The sequence below is a fragment of the Rhamphochromis longiceps genome, linkage group LG4 (genome assembly GCF_057381845.1).
Source record: "Rhamphochromis longiceps isolate RC_006_pf linkage group LG4, R_longiceps_female_GT1.1, whole genome shotgun sequence".
NCBI classification, from domain to species: domain Eukaryota; kingdom Metazoa; phylum Chordata; class Actinopteri; order Cichliformes; family Cichlidae; genus Rhamphochromis; species Rhamphochromis longiceps.
This window is the reverse complement of record NC_140560.1, coordinates 20,055,950-20,083,514: the sequence shown is the minus strand read 5'-3', so window position 1 is coordinate 20,083,514 and position 27,565 is coordinate 20,055,950. Positions and strand designations below refer to the sequence as shown.

Sequence of the window (27,565 nt, the reverse complement as noted above, 5' to 3'; positions counted from 1 at the left end):
TTTATATCAGTCCTGTATTTGTTCAGTATCGGATCACTACCAAAATTTGCAGTATCGCACAGCACTAGTGTGACATTTCTGAGCTACCTGGTTCTCCTTAAGAAGGAGCATACTATACATATACGCCACATGCTTGTATGAAGGTGGCTTTTGAATGTGATGCACAGGAAAGATGTAGTTTTTTGGAAAAACTGCCTTGCCTTAAAACAAAATAAATCTCCAGGAGCTCAGTAAAAACCTTGGCTCCTGCCTCAAACAGTCTTGTCTTAAACAAGAAAGACTTTTCTTTAACAAGAAGCATAATTGTTATGCCAGCATGGACCCACACGGTCTGTCTTCTAGTTTGCACTCTGCACGGTAAAGGTTAGGTAAGCCTGCTGCAGATTTGAGTGCTTGCTTCTCTAACACAGTGTTATCAGTATCACAGATTACACTGCCATTCTTTTTCAATTGTATGGGAACTTGTTTTTCTGTGTTTGTTTCAAATGTCTGTGTTTTCATGTAAGAATCCTGTGGGGGATTTTTTTCTGCGCAGTGTAAAATGTAAAATTTCATTAACAGCAATGAAGTTGGAGTGGATCATGGCTTAGTTTTTGCACTGCGCTCCATCTCTCTCGTCTTCTTCCCTCAGCAGATGGCTCCACCACAGGAATGGGCTCAGAATCGACAAGTAAGAGCCCAGCAGCTTTCTTTTTGTCTTTCTTTCTATCTCTTCCTTCATGCTCTCTCTATCTTTTTTTTTTCCTTTTTCGTCCTGCAGTGTTTGCATTTCTGGCCATAGATGAGCCAGAGCCAGGATGGAAGCCAGTGAGAGTTTTCAGTCCTTCCACCAGAGCATCAAAGTCCTTCTGAAGACAAGACTGTCCCCTGTCCTCTTTCCTCATCTGAAAGCTGCACAGGTAGTGATGCAAAGAAAAAGGAATAAGTAGGAAGAAATGCTCCTGATAAGCATAACAAAAAAAGAAAGAAATTGCTAATATATTACAGAGGAACTTTAAAGTCAGAAAGAGAAAAAGAGAAACTGTCAGGATGTGCAAAAACAACAAAAGCTTTACTTTCAGATTCGGTTTAAGGGTAAATCGCTGCATCTGATATGCTGGTGGGATCACCGTGTTCTCATGAAGAACACATTCACTGACACATGTGGAAATTCAGGGCGAGATCAAATCATCCCCTGGTGTAACCTTGTCTCCATGGCAACGGCTCAAGTGACCTTGCCTAATTTGTACCATAACAACCGACAGTTGCAGAAATATGCACCAGGTGAAATGAAGATAACTCTGCACACAGAGCTACCTGCCTCAGTGTTTCCTCGCACGGCTAGAGGGGCAGATAAACCCGGAGGAGAGCTGAAGCCGAACAAATAACAATTACCACCAAAGTCTGTCTGACTAATGCAAAACAATGAAATGGGCAGCACTGGAAGAAATGGTTATTTTCATTCATGTGAAGCCACAGATGACAAAGGTGAACAAACAAATGCATGTTTGTTTCTGCGTACTTGAGATGGGTGAATTTTTTAACACTTTGATGAGCTGCAGCATCATTAGAAGACCATTAGCGTCCCCTGTGTTTAGTTATTGATCTCAGGCTGTGGCACCCAGAGCTTTCTCATTACATGCTGAATCCATGATGCTCGTATTCTAATCTTTGTCAGTCACTAGTGATCATTGTCCCCAAGGTTTATTGCCTTTTACCCACTCATTGTGTTTTCATCAGTATGGATGCAGCATTGATCCAAGTGTTATGTGTCACATACCTCAATAGGATTTGGGTGCTTTTATTGTTAAAAAAAAAAAAAAGGTAATTATTGGAGACATTTATAACATGTTAAGTTGTCTTGCTTCAAGACTTCTTGTCCGCCCCCTCTCCATCACATCAAGCTTTACTCAATAACTCTTGAGCTATCTCTTCCTAATCTGGGTGGTGTCATGCGGAAAAGAGTTTTCACAGTACTTTAAAATTAACAAATGCTTGAACAAACGCTTGTAGAACCACCTGTAGTAGCACTAACTTGAAGCAGTTATTTTCTGTGTGACTTTATCAGTCTCTTATATCATCATGGAGGAATTTTTTCCAACTCTTCTTTACCAAATTGTATCAGTTCATCGAGGTTTTGGGAATATGTTTAACCAGACCTGTCAAAAGGTCCAACCACTGCATTTCACTCAGGTTGTCTCTGCCATTGCAACAGCTTGATTCTTTTCTTTTTCAGCCATTCTGAAAAGGGGATCAGTTGGGAATCATGGTCCTGTTGCATGACCCAATTTTGGCCAAGCTTTAGCTCTCAGGCATAGGTATACAGAGCTGCTCGTAGCTGAATCAGGTGTCCAGGACCTGTTACTGCAAAACAACCCAAAATCATTACCTCTCCCTTAGTTGGTGTGAGGTGTTTGTGCTGCTGTTTGGTTTTCACCAAATATGGTTCAGTGTATTATGGCCAAACATCTCCAACTTGGTCTCATCTTTCCAAAGGTTTGCTGTGGAAGTCTTGTGGTTTGTTCAGGTTCAGCTTTGCAAACATAAGACTTGCTGTAATATTCTTGTTAGAGAGACGAAGCTTTCTCCTGGCAATTCTTCCAAATGACTCATACTTGTTCATTTTAATTGTGCTGTCATGAACTTTAACATTTAACTCGCTAACTGAGCACTGTAGAGTCTGAGATGTAGCGCTTGGGTTTCTGTGGGCAATGCATGGTCTGACCTTGAGGTGAATTTGCTGAGATGTCCACTCCAGGGACGATTCTGACATTGTGCCACATTTATAGAGATGCTCACACTTGCTCATGATCAATTATTGAGTTAATTAGATGCAACTGGCTACTACTTACTCTCTTAATTGCTATGGAAGCAGTAAGGGTATAGTTAGTGTTTCACAGGGCCCAGTGCATTCCTGGGAAAAGTTTTTTACATAACTGGAGACTTAAGTAGGGTCTTGGCAAATATTTTGGTAAGAGAACTGTAACGTGTATAATAAAGTGCAGCTTTTAGTGCCAAGTGTGTACCTCAATCCATCCATCCATCCATCCATCCATCCATCCATCCATCCATCCATCCATCCATCCATCCATCCATCCATCCATCCATCCATCCATCTTCTTCTGCTTATCTGGGGCCGGGTCGCAGAGAAGCCTGGACCTCCCTCTTTCCAGCCAACTCCTGGGGAAACACTCAGGCGTTCCCAAGCCAGCCGAGAGATATAATCTCACCAGCATTTCCTGGGTCTGTCCCGGGACCTCCTCCCGGTAGGACATGCCCGTAACACCTAACCCAGGGGGCACCCAGGAGGCATCCTTATCAGATGCCCGAACCACCTCAAATGGCTCCTTTCGATGTGGAGGAGCAGCGGCTCTACTCTGAGCCCTCCCGAATGGCCGAACTTCTCACCCTATCTCTAAGGGAGAAGCCAGCCACCCTTCGGAGGAAGCTAGTTTTTTGCCGCTTATATCTGTGATCTCATTCTTTCGGTTGCAACCCAAAGCTTGTGACCATAGCTGAGGGTAGGGACATAGATCGACCGGTAAATTGAGAGCTTCTCTTTTACACTCAGCTCTCTCTTCACCACGACGGACTGGTACAGCGTCCGCATCACTGCAGCCGCAGCACCAATCTGTCTGTCGATCTCCCGCACCCTCCTCCTGTCGCTCGTGAACAAGACCCCGAAATACTTATACTCCTCCACTTATAACTACTAGCTGGTAAATTCACACTGCAAATACATCACTGTCTTGGCCAAATATGGTCAGTTTAGGCCGCAAAATAAAACAATATGGTCACATATAAATGAAGTGCATCATTATATAGAGCCTGTTATTCAGCGTCATTAAGAGAGAATAGTTCTTGCAGTTACTGTGAGGTTTATAGATTTTAGGTTAGTGATGTTGTGACTGATCGGTGGACTGTATATAAAAATACACATAAAGGCAAGTAAACAGGAAGTGTAGCCGAGTTTGCATTTTCAGACTGACAAATACTAGTTTTAGAATTAACAGCACCAAACACACAATAATAGGATGTATTTTAATTTGTGTTCACATAAGGCTAAACTCCTGAGAGGTCCTTTCATTTTATTATTGCAACACGTGCTTTGGCCATAACTGCGTTTTTGTTGTCCTGTTGATTAAGCACAGGCTCTAGTGTGGTCTCTTCTATTTTCTCCTCTCCGGGAAACTGCTGATGGTGCAGTTTTCTACCCCATCTTCTCTCCTTCACAGCACACTTTTCCGTCCCATGAATTATGCATCTGATTAATTAGGCTGGTCGTTACAGTATATGGTCAACTGGAAACTCCCCTTTGTTCTAGTTCAAACATGAAATGGACATTTTTTTTCTTCCCCTATTTCCTACCATCATTGTCGGCCATGTCTGTGTTATGGATGAGAGGGAGGGCCCTGGGTATTTGTTGTATCCCTCGGGATGCTGCATGGCATTGCGCAGGGGAAATACAATAAAATAGCAAGATAACAAGATAAAAGCCTCATGTTGGACTTCAAAGTGGAACAGCTGCTTGAATAGAAGCAGGCTGAAACACGGTCTGCGCCTTGGTGATTTCAAAGAACAAGTCCACACTGATGGAAAGCTTGAAGAGAACACACGGGATGCTGTGTACAAACACGCAGGTGTACATGTGACGGTGTGAATATTTAATCACTGCGCCGCACCGCAGAATGCTCCTCGAATCGCACTGTACTCAATTTGAAGCAACCAGCCTCTTCTTGCTGCTGTCTCTTGGACTCTCCTGCTTATGCTCACTGGAACGATCACGTTAAGCCACATTAATCCAAGCTTCATCGAACTCCACTTCTTTATGACACACAATGTCACATGAATGTAAGTAACCAGAAGGCATAAACCTCCCTCCAAACAACAATAAATCAAAAGATTCTCGCTAGATGCCAAATTCCTCAGCTAAAGGTGCCTCATCATTTATTGATCGGTGCTGTGCTCGTGAAGGTGGGCTCTCCCGGCTCCTTGGAGACTTAAACAGACACATGAATCCTTTTGCTCATGACAGGAGGGAGGGGATATTCAGGCACTTTTCTGTGCAAAAGCTTGCATTTCTCAAATATGTGCATACACTCACACATTTTACAAGCTTTTAATGAAGTGGGCTTGCACCATGAAGTAATAGGAGGTGTTAGTGGGTGGTTCTGCATTGTGAATCCTGTGGCCTTTCATCGATGCAGGGCTTCAATAGCTGTGTATTGATTGTCCCTCTTTTCCTTGTACAAAAATCAGTCATGTACAGTACCCGTCCACTGATGCGCTGTGGTCAGCATCGCTGTCTTTTATCATTGCCCACTCGTAAGATTATACTGACGAGTCGAGGATGGGCAAAAATTAAAAAGCTGCAGTTCTAATTGTGTCTCATGACTGTAGCTTTTGGAAGGTTTTAAGATTTAAGTGTCAAAATGAAGCGGCAAGGTGTGTGTGTGTGTGTGTGTGCCTGGGTCTGTTATCAGCCTTACTACTGCTCTGCTACAAATACTGTCAGATGGCATTACTCGGATGTACAGTATTTGTGTGCACCTGTGCGTCTCAGCATGGGTGTTTATGCCTGCATTTGTGTGTGTGTGTGAGTGTGCCTCCGACCATTTTCCTGTAATCATCTTGTGTGCTTTTGCGATGAGTAATGAAGCGCTGGCTGTCTGGCGGATGCTGTTTAATCATGCAAATCAGCACCACGCTCATTCCCTGCAAGGATATTGCAGCCAGTGCTGGACAGTGAGCAAGGCCGACCTCCTCCTCGCTGATTTATTCTGCCCTCTTCCCGCTGCCCCTGCGAATGACACCACGGCACTAATGGAAAGGTTGACGGGGAAGGAGGGAGGCGTAAAGAAGGACAAGGAAGGTGTGGGAACGAGGGTGAAGGAGAGAAAGAATGGAACGGAGTAAAAAAATTAGCAGCAGGGGGAAGGAAGAAAGAAATCTGTGCTCACTCTGAGTCCAAGACACAGTCTGGTTTAACCAAAATTCTCATCCGTGTTATCCTTGCATTTCTTCAGCTGCTGGCAAACTTGTTGTCTTACTCTTCCATTTATTCCGTTCACGAATGCACTGATTAGCATGATGCATGACCACACATTAAAAAGGAAATTTTGGGATTTGTTATGTTAACGGACACTAACATTAAAATGCAAACAGGAGAATGACGTTTATCCAGGGCTGTTAAGGTGTGGCTGATGAGAACTGGATGACTTCGGTCTTTGTCTGTGCGTATGTGTGGGTAAGTCACATGTTTCCAAATATGTGGTTGTGGTGCGTTTGGGAGATGAAGTCAATGAGTACTGACATTTGCACTGATGTGCACTGAAATGGAAAATTCAGTGCGGACTGACAAACACCTGACTCTCACCTCAAAACGTTGAGCAGGTCCACTATAATTCTACACAGGAGCATATACCAGCATTTGTATTTTTAATGACAGATATATATATATATAGGCTTGGTCTCATAGTTCAGTAGCTTCCTCTGGATGTGTTCGACAACACAAATTAATAGTTAAAGATTGTGACGTTTAAGGACTCTTTGGGCAACTGAACCATTAAGAACCAAAAATAAGTACAAATTCATTTTTAATGATATGCTACATGTAGACCTATTACATGGCTTTCAGATGTGGTGAGTCATGATATTCTGCTTGGTGATTGGTCAACGTTTTTCTTTCAGGTTCAGTTGATTCTCACTGGTTGCGTCCCAGACCTGAAGCCAACTGTAAAAACTGAGCACATAAAACGTAGTCCAACTCAAAGGCTCAAATTCAGACCATTTCTGTACTTAATGTTTAGACACTTTTGACTTTTCCCACATTAGACTTCCACAGAATTATCACAACAGTTCTGTTCCTGCTAAGAACATAAGAAGCTGTTAGTGTGTTACAAACAAATCAACAGCCTCCAAAGCTAAACGATGAAGCCCCTGCAGAAGTGCCAAGAACTTGAGGGTGCCTCTAAAAGCGAGTTAATCATCACAGATTTCCAGCTTTACAGCAGAAATAAACACAATTTTATAAAAAACAAAAAACTTTAGTAACTTCAGCGGTGATTCTAGAGTCTCGTGGGGCTCTAGACAAAAACTCACAGGGGGGCCTCTCCACTGTTCAACACCATTCTGCTATAAATGCTCTGACAGCACCAACAGCAGTCCTATAACAGGTAAAACATTAATCTTGGCAGAGGTTGTGTTTATTTCAATAACAATGCTGTGATCTTTCAGCCTGGTGGCTTTGCTAACAAGTCTACTGCTAGTGTATCAACTCTGGGATAACTTGTCTGCCCCCCCAAGCTTTTGTCTGCCTTGCCTTGGGTGGCAAGTGGCAGCTCTGTGTAACTGTGGCTAATTTTCCCCTTCATTTCAATAAGGAGGGATCATTTAGAAGAATTGAACATGATTTATTGAGATGGAGAATTCAATTAATGAGCTATTTGCCAATTAGACTCTGATGAACCATCATAGCAGACAGGAATCCAAGAAATGACAGGAATTAGGACAGGACCACTGGTGGAGGAGGTGAAGATGGGGGTCTGACTGACCAGGGTGAGATAGAGATGGGGAGGAGGTGGGTGTCTGAAAGGCAGAATGACAGAAGAGCGCTGAGATTTAAAACAGCCAGAAATAAGGCTGATTGGCTCAGAGAGGGCAAGCAAGAAAGTGATTGGATTAGAGCTATGATGTCAGGACTGATTTTGACAGTGTGGGAAAGTTAACACAATTTAAAGAGTAGACTAACAACCCCAGCAAAGCAACCAAATGACTTACTGCATTTTTCCTATTTTATACTTAAGCGTCATGTCAGTGTACCCACTTAAATATGACACATCCTGTACAAGGATTAAAGATGTGGCTTTTTTAAACATTTGGTGTGCCACCAACATAGGCAGCTACATTGGGTGGCTTTCTGCCAGGCCTTACATCAGGAAATTTGTAGCTGAGCTCAGGAGGTGGAGCAGGTCATCTGCTAATCATCTACTAATCGGAGGGTTGGCGGTTTGATCCCTGGCTGCCCCTTGGTCAAGTTGCTCTCTGATGTGTTTCATTGATCTGATTCATATGGTGTGTGAATGTTAGACAGAAAGCACTTATTAGTTTAATCTGTGTAAATGGAAAAACCTCAGCCAGCAAAAAAACCAAACTCTATGACAGGTTTTATGCTTCACCTAGAGTACATTATATCCCCTCTGTTACTACAACACACAGCTTTGTGGAAATAATGAGATCACACGTCCCGGGTGAGTGCTGGACTGCTGGAAAGCCTGTGTGGGCTTGAAAGCGGGAGATCATTATTAAGCTGTTTGTTGCTGTCAGGAATCAAAAAAGGGTCATACTCGGTAGCAAACACAATTCAAGGTGATGCAGCCATTACAAAGATATGGATACGAGCATGTTTACTTCTTGTTCTGGTCTAGAGGCAGTGCACACTTTATTAAAATATTTATTACTGTGTAAACGGATCCATGCATTTGCACAACAGGAGATCGTGTGGTGAGACACAATGAATCGTAATGCAGCACTTCCGCTTTGTTTACATGACGCATTAAACTTTCTAGGCAACGGCGTCTAATAATCTCAGCTTTATGCATGCCAGAATTACCCCTCAAGCATACCGCGGCAAAAAGAGTGGACATCCCCTTTACTGTTTTTTAGCTGGCTGAATACCACATGTGCAGGAGAGTGAACATCTGCCACAAAACAGGAAGGATACATACACGTGAACAACAGATCTGCAAGTGGATGCATCCCCCTGAGAGAGCAGAGCATGGTCATTGCTGCACAATTCCAGTTCCAGCAAAGAAACCAAAGAAAATAGTCATAGTGTCACTTGAGACTGTGGAAGTAATGAAATACTACATTTTTTACCCAATGTGGCATGCCAGAACAGGAGTGAGCCCATCTGGAAGCCCAAATTAGATTTTAGTTGGATTGTAATACATTTAAATCAAAGTAAAGCAGGTTTATCTTTCCCTTTTCATGACAACAATAAATTTGTGACTGCAGTATTTGTTAGAAAGAGGAAAAAATAGAAGTTGTACCTAAATACAATAAAGTACCAGAAAAATCACCTCCTTAATATTTAGATTATATTTAGAGCACTGACTAAAGAAAAAAGGTGAACTGGAAACGCTGTGCTCAAGGAATTCTGGCCCCTTTCCTTTTGTTTTCCCCACCGTACTCCCTCCGTTGCCTTTTTAAGTCCCAGCTATCAATCTATGTAGTATTTCCTTTGTTTTTTTTTTGCCAATCCAACACTGTGACCACTAAAGGAAAAGACAGAAAGCTCCCCCAGGTTCATGTTCCATCACTGATCTTAGTGTCATCGGCCATCAGCCATTTAATAAATTCATCTCCTTGAAGCATGCCTGCATCACATCCTTCCTCTTATCTGCCCATTAGTATCTGCCCTCTCCTCATCTCCCTTTCCGCCACATTACCATCAAAGGGACAGACATCAAAAGTGCCACATAGCGACCCATTTGAATGCACTTGCTGCTTTGTTCATGCTTGTAAGACTAAATACCTCGGCATGCATGTGCACATCTTTTAATGACTTGTAGCCTGTAGTAGATAAAGCTGGTAAAATGTGGCTGAGTGGACTTTGAAGATAAAGATGGAAAAATTAAAAATATTTAGGTAAAAGGCAAAAATTTAAAAACAATTTGTCATGTAAAAGAGCTGTTTAACCAATGAAAACATTTGTCCCGTCTCCAGCTGTTTCGCATCTGATTTCGGGTCCACTCTGTAAATGCTGGTAAGGTAGTAGAGCAGTGTCGCAGCCAGTTGTTGTTAGAGCCCGCGTCTAAAGACCTGAAGCTAAGCCACAGTTTTTGGACAATTTAGTAGAGTTAATGTTTAACAAGTGAGGTCACCAGCCACTAAGCTAAAAGCGATAATTTGCTAACTTTATCTACATGTGCTAATGGCTTACCTGCACAATACAAATCTGCTTAAAAAAAGTTACAGTTTTCAGTTTCAGGGAAAATTATTGCCTACTTGTATTGTAGCTCCTTGTAATTATGATTAGCATTTCATATGATGGTAGATGACCATGGATGAATTCTTCTATCTTAAGTGTGCTGTAGGGATTAGCTTTCTGGGACTAACTAGTATGGTTTCATGATGCTTAAAGATAAGATTATTATTTAGTGAATATTTGCATTTCATGGTTATACAGATCATTTTATAATTGGAACCTAACTAACTACGCTTAAGCTTAATCTATGTAATATTTATGGCTAACCTTTAGCAATGTAGTCGGTAACTAGAGGAATTCTCAATACCTATCAGGACCAAAGGAAAGTGGTTCTCGATCATCTATTTAAAATGTTAACATTAAAATGTATTGTTAACATTAACACAGACTGATATGTTAGGTTTGTTGGTGACTAGCCTGCTAATGTTACAGTTACATTATATTTGCATTAGCATTTAATGTTAGCTGATGCAAACATTTTAGCCTGTGGAACAAAGTGGATTTCAGAATGGCAGCTCTCTTAAAATGTTAACATGTATTTCACGATTTCAACTGACATAGCAAATAATTCAAATAATTTGGATGTTGCTACTGTGAAGTGAAACATACTCAACTAGAATTCTTCAAACAGATCTGGACATCGATATTTTAAGTCCTTCGTTAAATTGCTCATCTTCTGCGTGTAGTTTTTGGTGCCCCATTCATGGTTTCTCCTGTGCTTGTGTGTTTCTTTCATCATCCTGTGTCTCTTTAGCATGTAAGGACAGACAAGAACCCCTTTTTAGTTGCAGAAGAAAATTTGATCACATCACTCTGATTTTGGCCTCTTTACACTGGCTTCCAATTGAATTCAGGATCCGTTTTAAAGTCCTTTTATTGGTTTTTAAATCTCTAAATGGTCTGGCACCTGTTTATTTGTCTGACTTGTTGAAGCCCCATGTCCCCACTCCTTCCCTTCGGTCAGCTGAGCAGTTGCTGCTTTCGGTCCCAAATTCATGGCTGAAACTTAGAGGAGACCGAGCGTTCTCTGTTGCTGCGCTTTGGAATAACCTTCCTCTTCATATTAGACAGGTTACATCAGTGCCAGTTTTTAAGTCTTTATTAAAAACCTATTTTTATTCCCTGGCTTTTAACTCTGTGGGTAACTGATATTATTATTGCCTTACAGTCTTAAACACGTGTTTACTAGTATAGGTCCCTCCTAAAGGGAAAGAAGTCCAATTTAAAAATTTGAATAAAATTTACCCGACAAATAGACTCCTTGATGATAGATTCAAAATAGAAACTGGTAATTGTGTATTTTGTGAAACAGAAGAGGAGGATTTGGACCATCTATTGTTTTTGTGCAATTTTATACAAATATTTTGGTTGGATTTTCATACCTGGCTTTATTCCAGTGGGATTCAAATTACCCCATTTACCTTAAATATGATATTGTTTGGCGTGTTGTTGAAAGAAAAAAAAAGCTAATTATGGTGTTAATGTGTTATTAATCTTGTGCAAGCAATTTATACAAAGCTTGTCATTTTTATAAGACCAAACCAACACTAGCTTACTGGAGAAACAACTTAAACCTGTTGGTTAAATCTTTGACTTTAGTTAAAAATAAAAAGGCTGCTTTTTTTTTCCTTTTTGGAAGATTTTGATTTAGTGAGTTGATTTAATCTGTTAAATTATATGACCCCATCTTTATATCTTCTTTTTCCTATGTATGAAAGTTGCTAATATGTAAGGAATGTCTATTCTTTGAATGTGTAATATATGGTGCATTTTGTTTGTATGTTGATTTTGCTAATTTAAAAACAAACAAACAAACAAACTAGTATCCGGTTGTTCAGTCTGACGTCACTAGCCGTGTCTGGGTCTAAACTCCGCTGCAGGTCCATATATCAAACGATCACTGTGGCATTACTGAGAGTTGAAAAACTGTCTAAAGTCTTTCATCTTTAATAAAATGATCAGCGTTCTGCTCTACCAGGTGTAACAATTGAGTTTAACATCCAGGCATCCATGAAAACGGAATTTATGACATTTAACGGAGTTAGAAGTTAGCAGGGAGTTAGCTCGCTAGCTTCTATCTAAATACAATATAGCATGTCCTGACTGCGGGGTTTTGGAAACAAATTAAAACATACAGCTTTCTTATCACTTCCAGCATAAATGAAGACAGAAAACTAAACAGCAGTGACGTTTGTAGGGTTACTGAAGTTTGGCTAGCTGGTATATAATGATGTGCTACGTGACCGCTAGCGACATAGCTATGTTAGCATAATATAAACAAGCTAACTTTTTTTTCCACTCGATAAAAGTTAACGTGAGTGTTCTCGGTGGTCAGGAACAAATGTAATCGCATGGCAGGATGCTGTAAAAGGACCAAACTTCAGCCAGGAGAACAACTGAGATAATCCATCCACAATACAAAGTTAGTCATTCATATACTGCAGCATGGGCTGGGCTGTAGTTATATCCTAAGGTTTTAAAAACTGAGCTTAAATAAATGATTAGCGGTAATAAAAGCCGAGGGAGGTCAACAGGGATCACTGACTGTTTTAGGAGCTTTTTGAGATCAAATAGAAGAAAATACATAGCAGTTTTTAAGTCTTTATTAAAAACCTATTTTTATTACCTGGCTTTTAACTCTGTGGGTAACTGATATTATTTATTTATTTATTTTTATTATTATTTATTTATTTATTTTTTAAATTTTATTGCTATGTCTGGTTTTATTACTATGTGCGTATTAGTATTGTACAGCACTTTGGTCTACCAGGTGTGTTTTTAAAGTGCTATATAAATAAATAAATGATGATGATGATGATGAAGAAATGCCGCCTTAACGCCAAGACTCACTGAACATGTTGTAAAAAAAACAAGACGAAACAACACTTGTTGTGTCCCTTAACCTGCTAAGACCTGAACTCTTTAATAGCATGTATTTTTAATTTCTCTTTGCCATTTGGGCTGATTGGGAGCTGATGAATGTAAAAACAAAGAATTACCTGATTTTTTTAAAAGAAATTTTTAACTGAGTTTTGTTTCTGGGAAAAATGAGATACATATAAGAGGACATGCGTTTTAAATTTCCATAGAACATGGTTCTATAGAATTTCATGGTTTGATCCAGGAGTTGAGACTGTGTCATGACCACATGTTTCAGGATGTCAGTGGGGCAGTTTGAGCTCTTGTTGGCAGAGTTGGAAACACATCTGAGGGGGCAGGGAACTAATTTCAGAGCATTGTCTAGCTGTTTATCTGAGGATGAATAACATTACTTTACTATTTATATATCCAGTACTAGTGTGGGGTTTGAGCTACAAGGACACTTGCAGCTGTCTGGTCAGTTTATTCAGATCTGAAAAATCAAGCTTTGTTTAAAAAGAAAAAAATGAATGAGAAACTCTCCAGCTCTTGTCCTACGTTTATGTGACGCTAGTGTGAGCCTTGATGTCATCAAGAGGTGCTGTATTGTTTAGATAAAACTCCCTCTGTTGTTGAGCTGGCTGGATGGTAACACAAAAACAGGGTTTTCTGACTAAACAGACTGTTACTTTCACAAATATCCACTGATTTGTCTCACTCATATTAGCCACAGATAAACATTGAAATATATTCTTCTTGCAAAGAACTAGATTTGGATTTTGTTTTCCATCACTTACATTGGAAGCACACTAGGAACAGATTTCAGCCAATCTGGACAGAAGGATTGATTACAGCAAGCAATAGCTGTTCAGTATTCATATGGCACCTAATTTTTTATTTTATTTTATTTTATTTATTTATTTATTTATTTATTGCTAGATATTGAAAATGTGATATTTATTGGGTGCTAAACAAAACTTTTGATGGCGATCGCCAGAAAAACAGAGATGCTATTTATTAGATACAAGGTTTAAAGTATACATGCCTGAAGTGAATGACAGGGACACATCAAGTACAATGAATAGATTGATTACGGCACAGCCATATTATATATATATGAATAGCATGTTTTCTTTGTTCCTATTAGTCTTTTTTTTTTCACTATTTCTTGCTCTTTGTCACCTCCCTGCTCGTTAGTCTTGTGTCTGTTTCACATTTTATGTTTTTCCTCCATAACCTTCCTCCCTCTCCCTTCCTCTTCTATACCCCCTTTCTTTGCCCTCTTTCCCTGCTTTAGTGAATGCAGACATGGCAGATGCAATTCCAATATGGATACATCCTGTGCATGAAGTGTTGGCTTCAGTTTCACTTCCTGAGCTCCTGTGGATATACAACATATGTTCAAAAGCTAAATCTGGCCATTTTTTAAAAAGTCACCGGTCAAGTGGCTGTATAGCAGTGTGACACACTCAGTTTTACTTTGCCACACGGATGCTTTTCTGAATGTTTTTGCCATGCTGTCGTCAGTTCTTTCTTTATTTTGCTTCAACCTCATTCATCTTTTCACCTGGCTTTGTCTGCAGCGCAGTCTTTCAGTCTCCATCTGTCTCTTTCGCTCCTTCCTTGCCTCGTACTCACCCACCAAACTAGCTCTGTCTGTCAGTGATATTGTCCTTGTGTAGATGCAGTCACAGCCAGGACAAAAGGCAACATTTGCTACAAAAAAGAGCCAGGATGGCTTCTTGATCCGGCCTTCAACAAAATGCAGGAACATTTGACAATCAACATGTTTGCAGCAAAGATGACGAAGCGTCTCTTTCTTACCCACATGTGCACTCCCACACATCAGCCTCCTAGGTAAACAGGACAGACAGGCTCTCCAGTGGAGAAGAAATGCTTTTCCCAGTGTGGGCCTACATGCTTAGCAGAGTGAATAATTACAGTGATAAAAATGAGGTGATGGAGAAGGGAGATAAAAAAAAACTCGTAAGATTCAACCTGGCGAGGCAAAATTAATAGAGATTAAAGTAAAAGGCACCAAACGAGATAAAAAACACAACTTCCAAGCGCAACCACAACGCATGACAACGTGATATTGCTTCTAAACAGCGCGCTGATTCCGGCGTGTTAGTTTCAACGTGCCTGTGCATTTCCAGATTTTCCAGAAGTCTTACACATTACATGATACGAAAAATAATTGAAATCCAGCCTTGAGAGGTTTTATGGGTATAACAGGAAAAGGTAACATAATTGAGAAACATTTGAAAAGGAAGCACTGAGTAGCATAGAGCAGATGAACTGTAAAAGTGAAGCAAAAGGCCAAAAGAAAGGAGGATTAGGAACATTTGTACATTAATAGTAATTCCTTCACTAGGTTTTATCCTTTCAGAATGACTAAACACATAAGTTAGTAGTTACATTAAATGAGAATTTACCATGGACACCTGGTGCAGTCTCTTTATATATGAGGGCAACAAAAAGTTCACGTTTCTGAACTGCAGTTCTGATTGTAATTAAATGAATAAGCATGATGAAGACTATATCCCATTCCGCATGTATGCATGCAAACTTAAGGTGTTTGAAATTCATGAGCATCTTCATAGTTTGCCCTTCACTGCAACCTTGTGTCACGCGTTATGCAAATTCACGTGTGTCTGAGTTCAAGCTGATGTTCTGCCCCGTACTTTCACTCTCAGTGGGCTCATAGCGCTGCATGCATGAGAGCGTACAGCTGAAAGCTCTTAACACCAAGGCCCAGGTGTAAAAAAAAAAAAATGAAGCTTTTCAAAATGCAACAGGCATCGAACTGAAACGTCATTAAATGCACCTCTGGCATGTTTCAGTAATACTGGCTCAGTATTGCTTCACTTTAACCTGAGACAGAAGGTGGGCTCATGCATATTGATTTAACTATATTCAGTGCATAGAAACACAGTTCAGTCGTACATGTTTACAGCACCGGAGGATGCTGAGATAAGTAAAATGTCAACAAAGCTAAAACCAAGAGGTCCCAGTTTGTAGCACGCCCGACTTTGAAACAACTTTCATGTGCGATTGCTTTGAAGTGCATAATGATTGCCAAGGTTGCCATAATTAAAGGTTCAACTAAATATGAAATAAATACAATGCATGAATAAAAAATAAAACAAAAAACAACTGCCGCCTTTGTTGCTCAGGATGCGCTGTGATGTGGAGAACTTTTTTTATTCACCAGTTATTCATTTAATTAATCTTTTAATCAATTGTTATATGCGTTTCTGTATATTTTTCTTCTGATGCTTTAGCTTCGTTAACAACCATAGAGACTAAAGGTAATGTTTTGCTTGCATGCAGTCATCTGTAGAGTAGGTAAGCAGTGTCAGTGAAAAGATGTAGGACGTTTTAGAAATGTAAAAGATGAAGGACACACTTCCAAAGTATTTCCGATGAAACATCTAATCATTTTCACACTACAGCGAAAGACTTTAGCTTTTTTTTCACAAAATATTTGATTTGGACAAATGAATTACAAGTTTTGGGCAAGTTAAAATCATTTGCAGATTATCTAATGGTTTTCTGAATGTTTTGGGAAATGCAACTGAACTGAGAAATGTGCCAAAGAAACTGAGATAAACAACGACTGCACATTATTGCAAACTTAAGCTTTTATCAGCATTCTTAAGAAAGAAAGAATGAGACTGCACTCAGACATCCTGTGAAACAAAGTCTTCGAAAGGTCACTGTGATTTCAGCTTTTCCATTTACTCATGAAACCGCTACCCAGAAATGTTCGTCTGAAATTATAGCTTGTATTTCCAATCTTTTGGCTCGTCCCCCCCCCCAAAAAAAATCCTCCTTTTGCATGCTGTTTAAAGGCAATATGTGAATGGCTCGAAACTGATATCGTGAGCTTTGCTACATGTGAAAGTAAAGAGATGGAAAACAGTCTGTGTTTATCTAAAATTAATCTCACATGTTGTCATAAGAAAAACACCAAATCGCTTCTAATGCATTAAATTGTGGAAACAAAGGAGACAAGGCAATAACATATACTTAGAAATAAAATATTATATTTAAATTTTGTTGATCTACAGAAAAGAGAAAGAGAAATTGAATAACAAGCTCTATATAAAGGAAGGCCTATGAATAAATACATTTACCCATTTTATAATCATCTTAGTCTTTGAAGAGCTGGATTTGTTTATAGCTCAAAAACCTTTAAGGAAGGCTCCTAGAATTAATAATTTACCCCTGACTTTTGCAAACACTTGGAGCTTTCATTTTTCTCTCAAATCAAACTGATGTTTGTAAAAGAGTGAGGGCATACCATGAAACCGTTCCTGCAAGCGGCATCACACAGTAGATAACCTGCAAAAAGAGCCCAAGTTTTTGTCTCAGTAAACATTTTGATGCCGTCAGGGGACAAGTCCTTGTTCGGTTGCGTTCAAGCAAGACAGCTTAGCAATGCTGTCAATATATCAGTGTACTCTGTAAGTGTGAGTTTCGATGGTAACGACTGCAAATGAACAAGGCTGCCTGGTGCATTTTGAGTCATATGACAAAGTTACCCGTGTGTGGGAGATTGATTGCAAGAGATTGGATAAGATTCACATATGCCTTTCCTGCTTTTGCTGTAATTTGTCAACAGACGCTGTCACTGCGTTACAGAAGAGACTGTTTTGCAGCACTGTGAAGCACAAAGAAAAGTAAAGCAACACAGCTGACACATGCAAAAGCTACATTAGATACAGTCTTTTAATGGTGCGTTGCAAGCGAAAGAAATTGGTGACCCATCAAACTACGCTGCAATTCACAGTACGGCTCAGCTTGCAAAATTCTGCCTGGGAGTGGTACATTTTACATTTTACATGTTTCATTTATTTTATTTTTTTGGCCTTTGCACTACTGTAAAGCTTTCTTTTTCCTGTCAGCAGGACATGTCTGCAGCACAGTCTAACAGAAATATGCAGAAATCATGTTCGACAGGTTAAGACAGTTTGTTTAGCCATGTTGCAATAGGTGGACCTTTCAGGATGTCAGACTATTCAACAGCCACTAAAATAGACTTCGATCAGCATGGGATAGGAATGTAGGAAACATTTGCAATTTCCAATAAATCCTTGTATGCACAAGTGGTTATTTGATATTGTGATTAAACTGCTCACTGATTTGAGAAATAGACCAAAACGTTAAAAATGCTAAGAGAAATGGTATTAAACCCAACAAAGAGATGTTGCAATAAGATACCTGGAGCTCTGTTGCAACATTTTTTGTCATTCTAAACTGCTTTCTCACGTCTTTGTGCACTTAAACCAGCACTATGTAGAACCACTACATACGTAGAACTATACAAAATCGCACATCTCCGGTTTTCACATTCGGTTTTCACATTTAAATACGGCTGTGTTGCCCCACGCTGTGTGTGCCATTTGATGCCGCAGCTACAGACAGAAGAGTAAAAAGGCATCCAACCACTCGACTCAACAATGAGCTTAAACTTACTACATAATTCTGAGTGGGTTTACAGGAGTGGAGACAGATCATCTGGGGCAAATGGAGCAAAGTAAAAGCAGCTGGCTTCAGAAAAATTATGCAGTTAGAAATCCCAATTAATATGTGAGAAAAGAAATGTCAGTCCCAGTCTAAGAAGATCAAATTCCTATAAATTTTTGCCACAGGATCCCAGAAAGAGAACAACTCTGTCCCAAAAATGGACATCAGGGAAGAGCTGGCTCTTACGGAGCCCCGCAAGGGACATGGGAGGAAAAAAAAATTAAGATGAACTTTTGCGAGTTCTCGCAAAACAAACTCAGGATCTCGCAAAACTTTTGCGAGAAAATATACTTTTAAGATATTTTGAGGCGTGAATGTAGTTGTGTAAACATCAAATATCTGCTCGATTTACAAGACATCACATATTTGCAAAAGTGCTCCGACGTTTTCGGAGACGTCTAACACCCACCATCGCGAAGCTAACGGGAGGTCGAGACCTACTATAGCCGCGGGGAACACCGCTCTCCCGGCACATCGTGCCTCGACCTCCCGGTCGGCTTCGAGCTGGCGGCCTCCGAATGCGGCAAAAACTTTTGCGAGATCGCGAAACTCGGGATCTCGGAAAAGATTATCTTAATTTTTTTTCCTCCCATGTCCCTTGCGGGGCTCCGTAGGGCACTTATTATAACAAGAATGGAGTCAGAAGGGGTGCCTTACAGTCTTAAACACGTGTTTACTAGTATAGGTCCCTCCTAAAGGGAAAGAAGTCCAATTTAAAAATTTACCCGACAAATAGACTCCTTGATGATAGATTCAAAATAGAAACTGGTAATTGTGCATTTTGTGAAACAGAAGAAGAGGATTTGGACCATCTATTGTTTTTGTGCAATTTTATACAAATATTTTTGGTTGGATTTTCATACCTGGCTTTATTCCAGTGGGATTCAAATTACCCCATTTACCTTAAATATGATATTGTTTGGAGTGTTGTTGTAAGAAAAGAAAGCTAATTATGGTGTTAATGTGTTATTAATCTTGTGCAAGCAATTTATACAAAGCTTGTCGTTTTTGTAAGACCAAACCAACACTAGCTTACTGGAGAAACAACTTAAACCTGTTGGTTAAATCTTTGACTTTAGTTAAAGATAAAAAGGCTGCTTTTTTTTTTCCTTTTTGGAAGATTTTGATTTAGTGAGTTGATTTAATCTGTTAAATTATATGACCCCATCTTTATATCTTCTTTTTCCTATGTATGAAAGTTGCTAATATGTAAGGAATGTCTATTCTCTGAATGTGTAATATATGGTGCATTTTGTTTGTATGTTGATCTTGCTAATTTAAAAACAAACAAACAAACTAGTATAGGGCTTTGGAGCGTGATGTCACGGGAGGGGGCATGACCAGGATTTTTGGTTGAGGCGCCATGTTTCTGGACCAAACAAAGCGCTAGCAAAAGAGGAGCGAAAGCAGACGGATAACACCAGTTAGTACTTGCTGCGTGGTCGGTTGTAATGTTAGATCGCATGACCGGCAAGAGAATAAGCTTGAAAATGGTTTATCTTTTCATTCTTTCCCAACTGGAAGCAACATGAGGCAGCTCACCTAGCGGATGTTACCAAAAGAAGGAGTCTAGCCTGGATAGCAGCTGTGAGATGAGCTGATATCCAGTTCTCTTCCATCTCCAAATATCTGTTGGTGCTCCAGACATTTTCATTCCGGTAAGTTCTAAATATGTTCATATCACTCTTTATAGCCTATTAGTTTTATTTGCGATGCGCTCTAAGGTCATAGCAAATTAGAACAAACATCCTACTTCTGCAAAATCATTTGCAGAACTACATTATATTTATAGAGTTGCTAATTATTTGGCATTATTGCAGGCAAACCAACTTATGAAATGGATGAAACACATCGTGACTGGGTTCCAACGCTACACAAGGGCCACTCCGAAATCCCTGCTTCAAACAAACCACCATGCCAATCAGATTACTTCTTCCATGTGAGGATGAAGAGGTGACCCTTCTGGATAAGATGGTGAAGGTTTGCTGCGTTTTGGTGAACAGTGTGGTAGTAAAACCAGGGAAAAAGGAAACTTGCTCTTGTTAAATACTCTTAAAAGTGTTGTGCTGTGTGTATATATAGCAGTAGAGGGGAAAACTCCGACCCTCCTCCTCCTGCTCCCTTTTCTCCTCCTTCTCCTCCAGCAGACATTCATAGTGGAGGGAGGGTCTGTCAGCTACACCCCCCTGGGATCTGCTCCTCCTCTGCCCGAGTACCAACTTTCATATATGGCTGCTCCAATCACCATGCAGCCATCTCATATGTACGGCCAGCCAGGCACAGCTAGATAAGGACAGGTGAGACACTCAGACAGTTGTCGTTAGATATTTATTGATAAAGGTGCTTGAACCTGTTGGATGCTTCAGGCTAATGAAAGAAAAACTGTTTTGCTTACATGTTTCTGTGCTGTTTATCATTATTAGTCTTTGAAATGCTGGACTAAGTGTCAGTATTATGGATTTTTGGAGCAGAGGCCAAAGGTCAAAGCAGAATTAAATATCAGTGACAGTGCAGCTGTGGGAGAGAGAGTAAGTGTGTAACTCTGAATACATTTATACATCTGTTAATGTTCTATGCTCTTGTTTGTGCATGTGTACCAGCTGTCCTGTAGTTATGTGTAGCAGCAGTGTGGCTGTGTATTTATACGAGCTGTGTGTTCTGGTGATCTTATATCCACAGTGGAAGTCGCTCTCAAAGAAGGAGCAGAAAAAATATTTTGACGAGGCGGAAACACAAAGATGTCATCACGCCACAGAACAACTATGTATATCCAAAGTGCCAACATACAGTTCATGCATCTGCCTTTCACTGCACTGAATGATGAAACAGTCACTGCAGAGAGTTTGTATCAGCTCAGGAAAATTCTGTGTTTGTTTTTTTAAAAGAGGAAGAGAGTCAGAGATCGCAACTGCACCAAAGGTGAGAGAATATTTCGGGGAATTGTTTTCATGTCAAATGTGATGAAAAAAGTCAAAAATCTATTAAAAAAGAACCATTGTGTTTTTGTTTGTGTCCTCTGAACCTGAAGAGGACGCTCAGCAGGCCAAAACGCCTTGTATGAGGCCAAGTCAAGCAGAGCCCTCTTCTAATTCAGCTATGAAGGAACCGCATCAGCTGGATAGAGTCTGGGTGTGCCAGTGTTACGTCCCCACATAAAATTCAGGAGGCCCAGCTGGGGCCGTAACAGACAGCCACAGACCAGCCAGGTGTTAACACCCTTATCAATCAGAACACAGTACTGGTGCAAATGCCAAACACACTGAACCCGGTCAGTGTGCCTGTGTGCAATGTGCCACAACTTTATTAGTCCCTCCTGCCTCTCATCTGGAGTCCCCTCCATTCACACCACTGATCTCCTCTACTGCACCAAGTTCCTCAAATAGAATCACTCAGCATCATTCCTCTTGGCGGGAAATTCCCTAGACTGGTCCTCAAGAAAATCAAACCAACCCTCATGGATTCATTTGCATCATAGGCCTCCTCTGTGCATTATGCCAATTATCAGATATGCAATGCAGTGAAATCACTCTGTATGCAGAGCATATGCACACAAGGAAGAGCATCAGATATTCTGGATCAGCTGTAAGCGAATGGTTTTCAGTTTTTCTTGTTTTGCAGGTGAAATAAAGATCAGCAACATTTGTTTACCTTCCTGAAGTTCTGTATCACTTAGTTTTTTTCCTGGTGCATATAATCCTAAGACTAAAGACTAAGTAAAGCGCTATACAAATACAGGCTATTTACCATGTGATAGTTGGGGGTTTTAAATCTGGCTGTTGCAAACAGAGCTACAATATGAGAGAACTGTCAGCGCTTGCGTCGAATAAGTCTTTCAAAGCCGTCACTGAGCATTGTTACAGTATTATTTTTCACTATTATCTTACAAAACAGCAGTCCAGGTGTTGAGGAAACCAGTCAATCATCCATCACAATGAAAGCAAAGCAAGGCTAAAACTAGCAATGTCAGCGCTGCTCCCAATCTCCTAGTTTCAGCTGTCACAGCTTCTTTCTCGTATTTTGTATTTATTTATTTATTGTCATTGTCAAGAACAATGAAATTGCGTTTGGGGCTTCCATACAACCCAAAAAAAGAAGAAAATAATAAATACCCCTTAAAACCCAAGTGTACATATTTAACCCAGTGTGACTCCAATGCAATAAGACAATCCTTAGCAATAATGTTCGTAGAAATTCAGACAAAGACCTGAGAAACATGACAAAATACAACAATGCAACCCATTCAATATTATTGTACTGTGAGATATGATATATCAGATATGATAGTTATCTATTTAAGAAAGAGGGGGGGGGGGGGGGGGGGGCAGGAGGGGGAAGAGAATAAAGATATGATGCACCAATGCAGACCAGTTCATTGCTATTAAGAAGTTGGATATGGTTATTGTCCGTGAGAGGGGGGCAGAGAGTTCAGGAGCCTCACAGCCTGTGGATACAGGCTGTTGGCCAGTCTGGATGTTCTGGCCTGTATAGACCTGTACCTTCTCCCTGAGGGCAGCAGATGGAAAAGGTGGCGCGCAGGGTGATGTTGGTCCCGCAGGATACTGTGCACCCTCCTCAGACAGCGAGTGGGGAAGATATTACTGATCTCTGGCAGACTTGTTCCAATAATTCTGCCAGCTTCTTTCACCACCCGCTGGAGTGCTTGCTGATCGGCCTTGGTGCAGCTGGGGAACCACACTAGAAATCCATACGTCAGAACGCTGCTGATGGCACAGTTGTAGAAGTTCAACATCAGAGATCTGGGAATGTGTGCGCTCCGCAGTCTCCTCAGGTAGTAGAGGCGCTGTTGGGCCTTCCGTACAACTGAGGTGATATGGTTGCCCCAGGACAGGTCCTCGGTCACAGTTACCCCCAAGAATTTAAAACTGCTCACCCTCTCCACCGCCTCACTGCCAATGAAGAGAGGCAGATGGTTGTTATGACCCCTCTTCCGGAAATCTACAATGATCTCCTTGGTCTTTTTGGTGTTTAAGACCAAGTTATTGTCGTGGCACCATGACTCTAGTTGTTGCACCTCTGTCCTATAGTTTGTCTCATCATTGTTGGATATAAGTCCGAGCACTGTAGTGTCATCTGCAAACTTAACAATGAGATTGGACGCGCAGGAGGAAATACAGTCATGGGTGAAGAGAGTGTATAGCAGAGGGCTCAGAACACACCCCTGAGGGGCACCGGTGTTGACCACAAGGGTGGAAGAGGTGTTCTTACCCACTCTGACACTCTGTCTACGGTTAGTGAGGAAGTCTACAATCCAGTTGCACAGAGAGGAGTTAAGTCCCAGTTGGTGGAGTTTGGGACGGAGTTTGTATGGCCGGATGGTATTAAAAGCCGAGCTGTAGTCTACAAAGAGGAGCCGTGCATAGGTGTTCCTGTGTTCCAAGTGCTTCAGTAATGTGTGCAGCACTGTGGCGATCGCATCCTCGGTTGACCGGTTCTCCCTGTATGCAAACTGGTGCGAGTCCAGGGATGGTGGAAAAGCAGCTCTGATGTGTTTAATGACCAGTCTCTCCAGGCATTTGGCGGGAATGGGGGTGAGTGCCACAGGTCTGAAATCGTTCAGACATGTGACATTTGACTGTTTTGGGATGGGAACGATGGTTGCTGCTTTGAAACAGGATGGTACCAGTGAACAGGACAACGAGGTGTTATATATAGAGGTGAAGACGTCCGCCAGGTCCGCAGCACAGTCTTTTAGCACCCGGCCCAGCACTCCATCCGGCCCGGCCGCCTTCCTGGTGTTAATGCTCCGGAACACACGCCTCAGCTCATGAGTGCTCAGGACCGGAGCAGGGTCGGTTGAGGGGAGAGGGGACAGGACAGGGTCGGTGTTCTCCCTGTCAAAACGGGCATAAAAGAGATTTAGATCCTCAGCCAGAGTAGAACTGTCGGCTGAGGGTGATGGTGTTCTTCTTTTGTAGTCCGTGATAGCCCTGATGCCCTCCCAGACCTGCCTTGGGTTTGTGTTGTTCTCAAACCTGGCCTCGATACGCCTCCTGTGCTGCTGCTTGGCAGTCTTGATGCCTCTTCTCAGGTTGGCCCTGGCAGCACTGTATGCCTCCTGGTCCCCGGATTTGAAAGCGTTGTTCCTTGTTCGAATAAGTTGTTGAACTCCGTGTGTCATCCAGGGTGGATTATTAGGGAACACACGGAATCGTTTCCAAGTTGTTACATTGTCCACACAGAAACAGATGTAGTCCAAGACAGTGGAGGTGTAACTGTCCAATGCGACACGATTGTCAGGCTAATGGCTTTAAGTTGCAGAGAAAAAGTGAAAGAAGCAGGGAGAAGAGTGAGCGGGGGGGAAATGGTGTCTGTGAAGGGATAAGATTTAGGCATTAGCAGTGACAAGTCAGCTACCTTGCAGGCTTCTGTTTGGTGGAACCATAGGCTGCATTCAAACATAGCTGCTAGGATGTCACCCATTGGTTTGTGAAGCCCAATTTGAAGGCTCAGTCACTATAAAAGTTTTTTGGGGGAGCCAGAAATGACCTTGCTAATATAAGGTTTGAAAAACTGTGCTAATTAGTGCTAAATAAAAATAAAACACAGGCTTTTCTCGCACTTAAATGCACAGAAAACCATATCAGGTAAAATCTAAATCCATATTACATTTTCCAAATTCTCCAAAAGACACCACAAGTATGGCTGATGAGCCCTTTTTAGTGGTTCAAATTAGCAAACGTAAAGCCTCATAGACAGCTCCTAGAGATTTCTCGAATGATGTCATGGGCACATTAAGAGTTTTCTGCCATATTGGATGTGATGCAACCACAAGGAACGAACTGGCCATATTTAGCCAGCTGGCTGGTCAGTCATCTCTGGAAGGTGCTGGTTGATTTGGACGCTAGCAGTTTGTCGTGGTCACCTGTCGTTTCTGCATAAGGCAGCCGACTTCTCTGCAAAAACTTTCCAACTACTTGCTGAGCTGTAGTAAAACTTGAAAAAGTGGTGAGGCCAGCGTAGACCTTCAAAGTAAAAGCTATCCATCACATTTCAAAAAGAACAAATTTGACTTCAAAGGTGAGTGGTCTCTGTTTCCAGTTTCTCTAGTGCTTGGAGTGTAGTTTCCAGGTGTCTGTAGACAAGTCAGTGTGTTCCATGTAATCGTCGAATAGCAGCAGTAATCTGTAAGTAAAGCAACTGACGGACAGTTTTAAAAAGTGGTTGGGGAATACACATTGTCAACTAGCAACCAATGGTTGCCAAGATGAGTCTGGCCAGTCTGTAGGCCTGGGACTTTAATAATCAACCTCCAGCAACCAATTGCCAACAAGTTGGAGAATCCATATTTTTGCCTCCCAGCCAGTGGTTGCCAGATGGTTGCAGACTCTCTCGGCCCATGTGACTTCAACCTTACTAACTTCAAAATTGCAGACAAGTTGACATAGCCTGGTTAGCGGTCACATATCTGCAAAACCTCAACGGGCTACAATACTTTTAGTCTCAGTGAAACTCCAAACTTAAAAAATGTTTAAAAAGGGGTTAATTAGCTATAGACATCAAACTATTTTTGTAAACACATTAAATTCAGCTGTAAATGTGGGCATTTACAGCCCCTTTAAGCAAGCCTTCAGTTTTTGGCAAAACCCTTCAGTTACTAGGGGTGTGGAGAAAATGGAAAGGCCTGACACACACAAGCACTGATGCAAATTATGTAAAAGTTCATAAAGGCCAGAGAGCTGCCTATTTGAATTAGAGCAGATAGGGAAAAGCGTTGCTACTGTGCCTGTTTAATTCATCCTCTGAAGTCACAGAGCGACGAGCTGGGAAAGAGAAGACAGAGAAAAGAGTGGGCACAAACAACAAAGAGACACTCAAATGAGACAAAACCTAAGAACCAGTTTAGATTTCTGAAAGTTTAAATATTGTCTGGAGATTGATAGCTTTTTTCTTCTGATCTTACACATTCAGCTCATTTTACTGCCACTTTATTCATCGTTTTATTGTGCCACCTTCACAACCTGCCTTTATCTGACTTTCTCCCTCGAGCCTGTGATGCAATCAATGGGTTTGGACAACTCCCATGGGCAGTTAGCCTTGACAGCTGACAGGGGCTGGTTTCAATGCCTGCCCCTGATGTGTGTGCGCACACGCCTGCATGTGCGTGTGTCAGGAAAGACTCAGGTGTGGACTGAGAGTAAAGGATTCAGTGGCTGATGTGATTAGAGAGATGAAAAAAGAGAGAAGTAAGGGAAGTGGACTTCATTTTTACAGTAATAATCCCATACAGCTGCATCAGGAAATGGAATGGCATTCATTTATCATCATTTGCCGAACCTTCAAAGGGAAGAAAAATTTCTCTGCACAATTTTCTGTCTTTTTTCTGTCACATAGAAATGCCCACACTGCTCTCTAACCCATCAGTTTGACTTCTCTCACGACAGCAGCTTGTGGTCTATGTTAGTCCCCTAAAAACAGGCAGTTAGGTCATCTCCTTGCACATCAAAAACATTCTGCTGGCTTACGTGAGTCATTAAGTGACAGAGCATTAAAAACACATCCTAATTGACTTGCTTTTTTTTTTTTTTTTTTTGGGAATGAAAGGCTTAACACTTCTCTCCTGGGGTAAAAGCAAAAAAAAAATCTGCAGTTTGAAAACAAGTTGGATGTTGTCAGAAGTCTGTTGTTCCTCCCTTTCTTCCTCCTGCCCAGAGAAAAACTCAGTAATGAGACACATCTTTGTGGATCTTGTTTATCAGTTTGACAAAACTCGGGGGTAAAGATTGCTTTGACGGCACGCCGTTTCTCTCAATTTTTTCGACTACCTTCTGACCTAACGTCTTTGGCAGACAAATTTGAGAAAGATGAGAAAAGATTTTTCCCCCCTTTTTTGAAAAGAACCCCTCACAACCAACTTTAATACATTTCATCCAAGACACTGAAAACAGCTCGACTGAGGTGTTTGGAGCATTTTCTTTCTCATCAGACATACTGTAAATAAAACAAGAGCGAGCTTTGACAGTCTGAAAATCTCCCTTGTCCACAGTGTTCTCATGCTGCACAGAAGCACAGTGAAGTAAAGCAGCAGGTTTCTAGGCGTGGTGAACATTTTGTCTTTCATTTTTGTTTTTTTAACCAAACGAGGCCTGATGTGTCAGGGGACTTGTGCGCTGCCATGGGAAATAATCAATCAAATAAGCACACCAGTCCCCCAAAGGCATGGATATTGACCTTTGGAGTTAATGTTGC

General features: G+C 41.1%; 1 long non-coding RNA gene across 1 annotated transcript; it reads left to right on the top strand.

Moving 5' to 3' along the window:
- The first annotated feature begins 767 nt into the window (after positions 1–767).
- On the top strand, positions 768–21,944 carry LOC146671456 (uncharacterized). The gene is made up of 6 exons (XR_014911608.1): positions 768–899; positions 19,883–20,016; positions 20,179–20,655; positions 20,782–20,886; positions 21,038–21,277; positions 21,387–21,944. It is a non-coding gene; the product is annotated as an uncharacterized LOC146671456 (long non-coding RNA).
- The last annotated feature ends 5,621 nt before the right edge of the window (positions 21,945–27,565 follow it).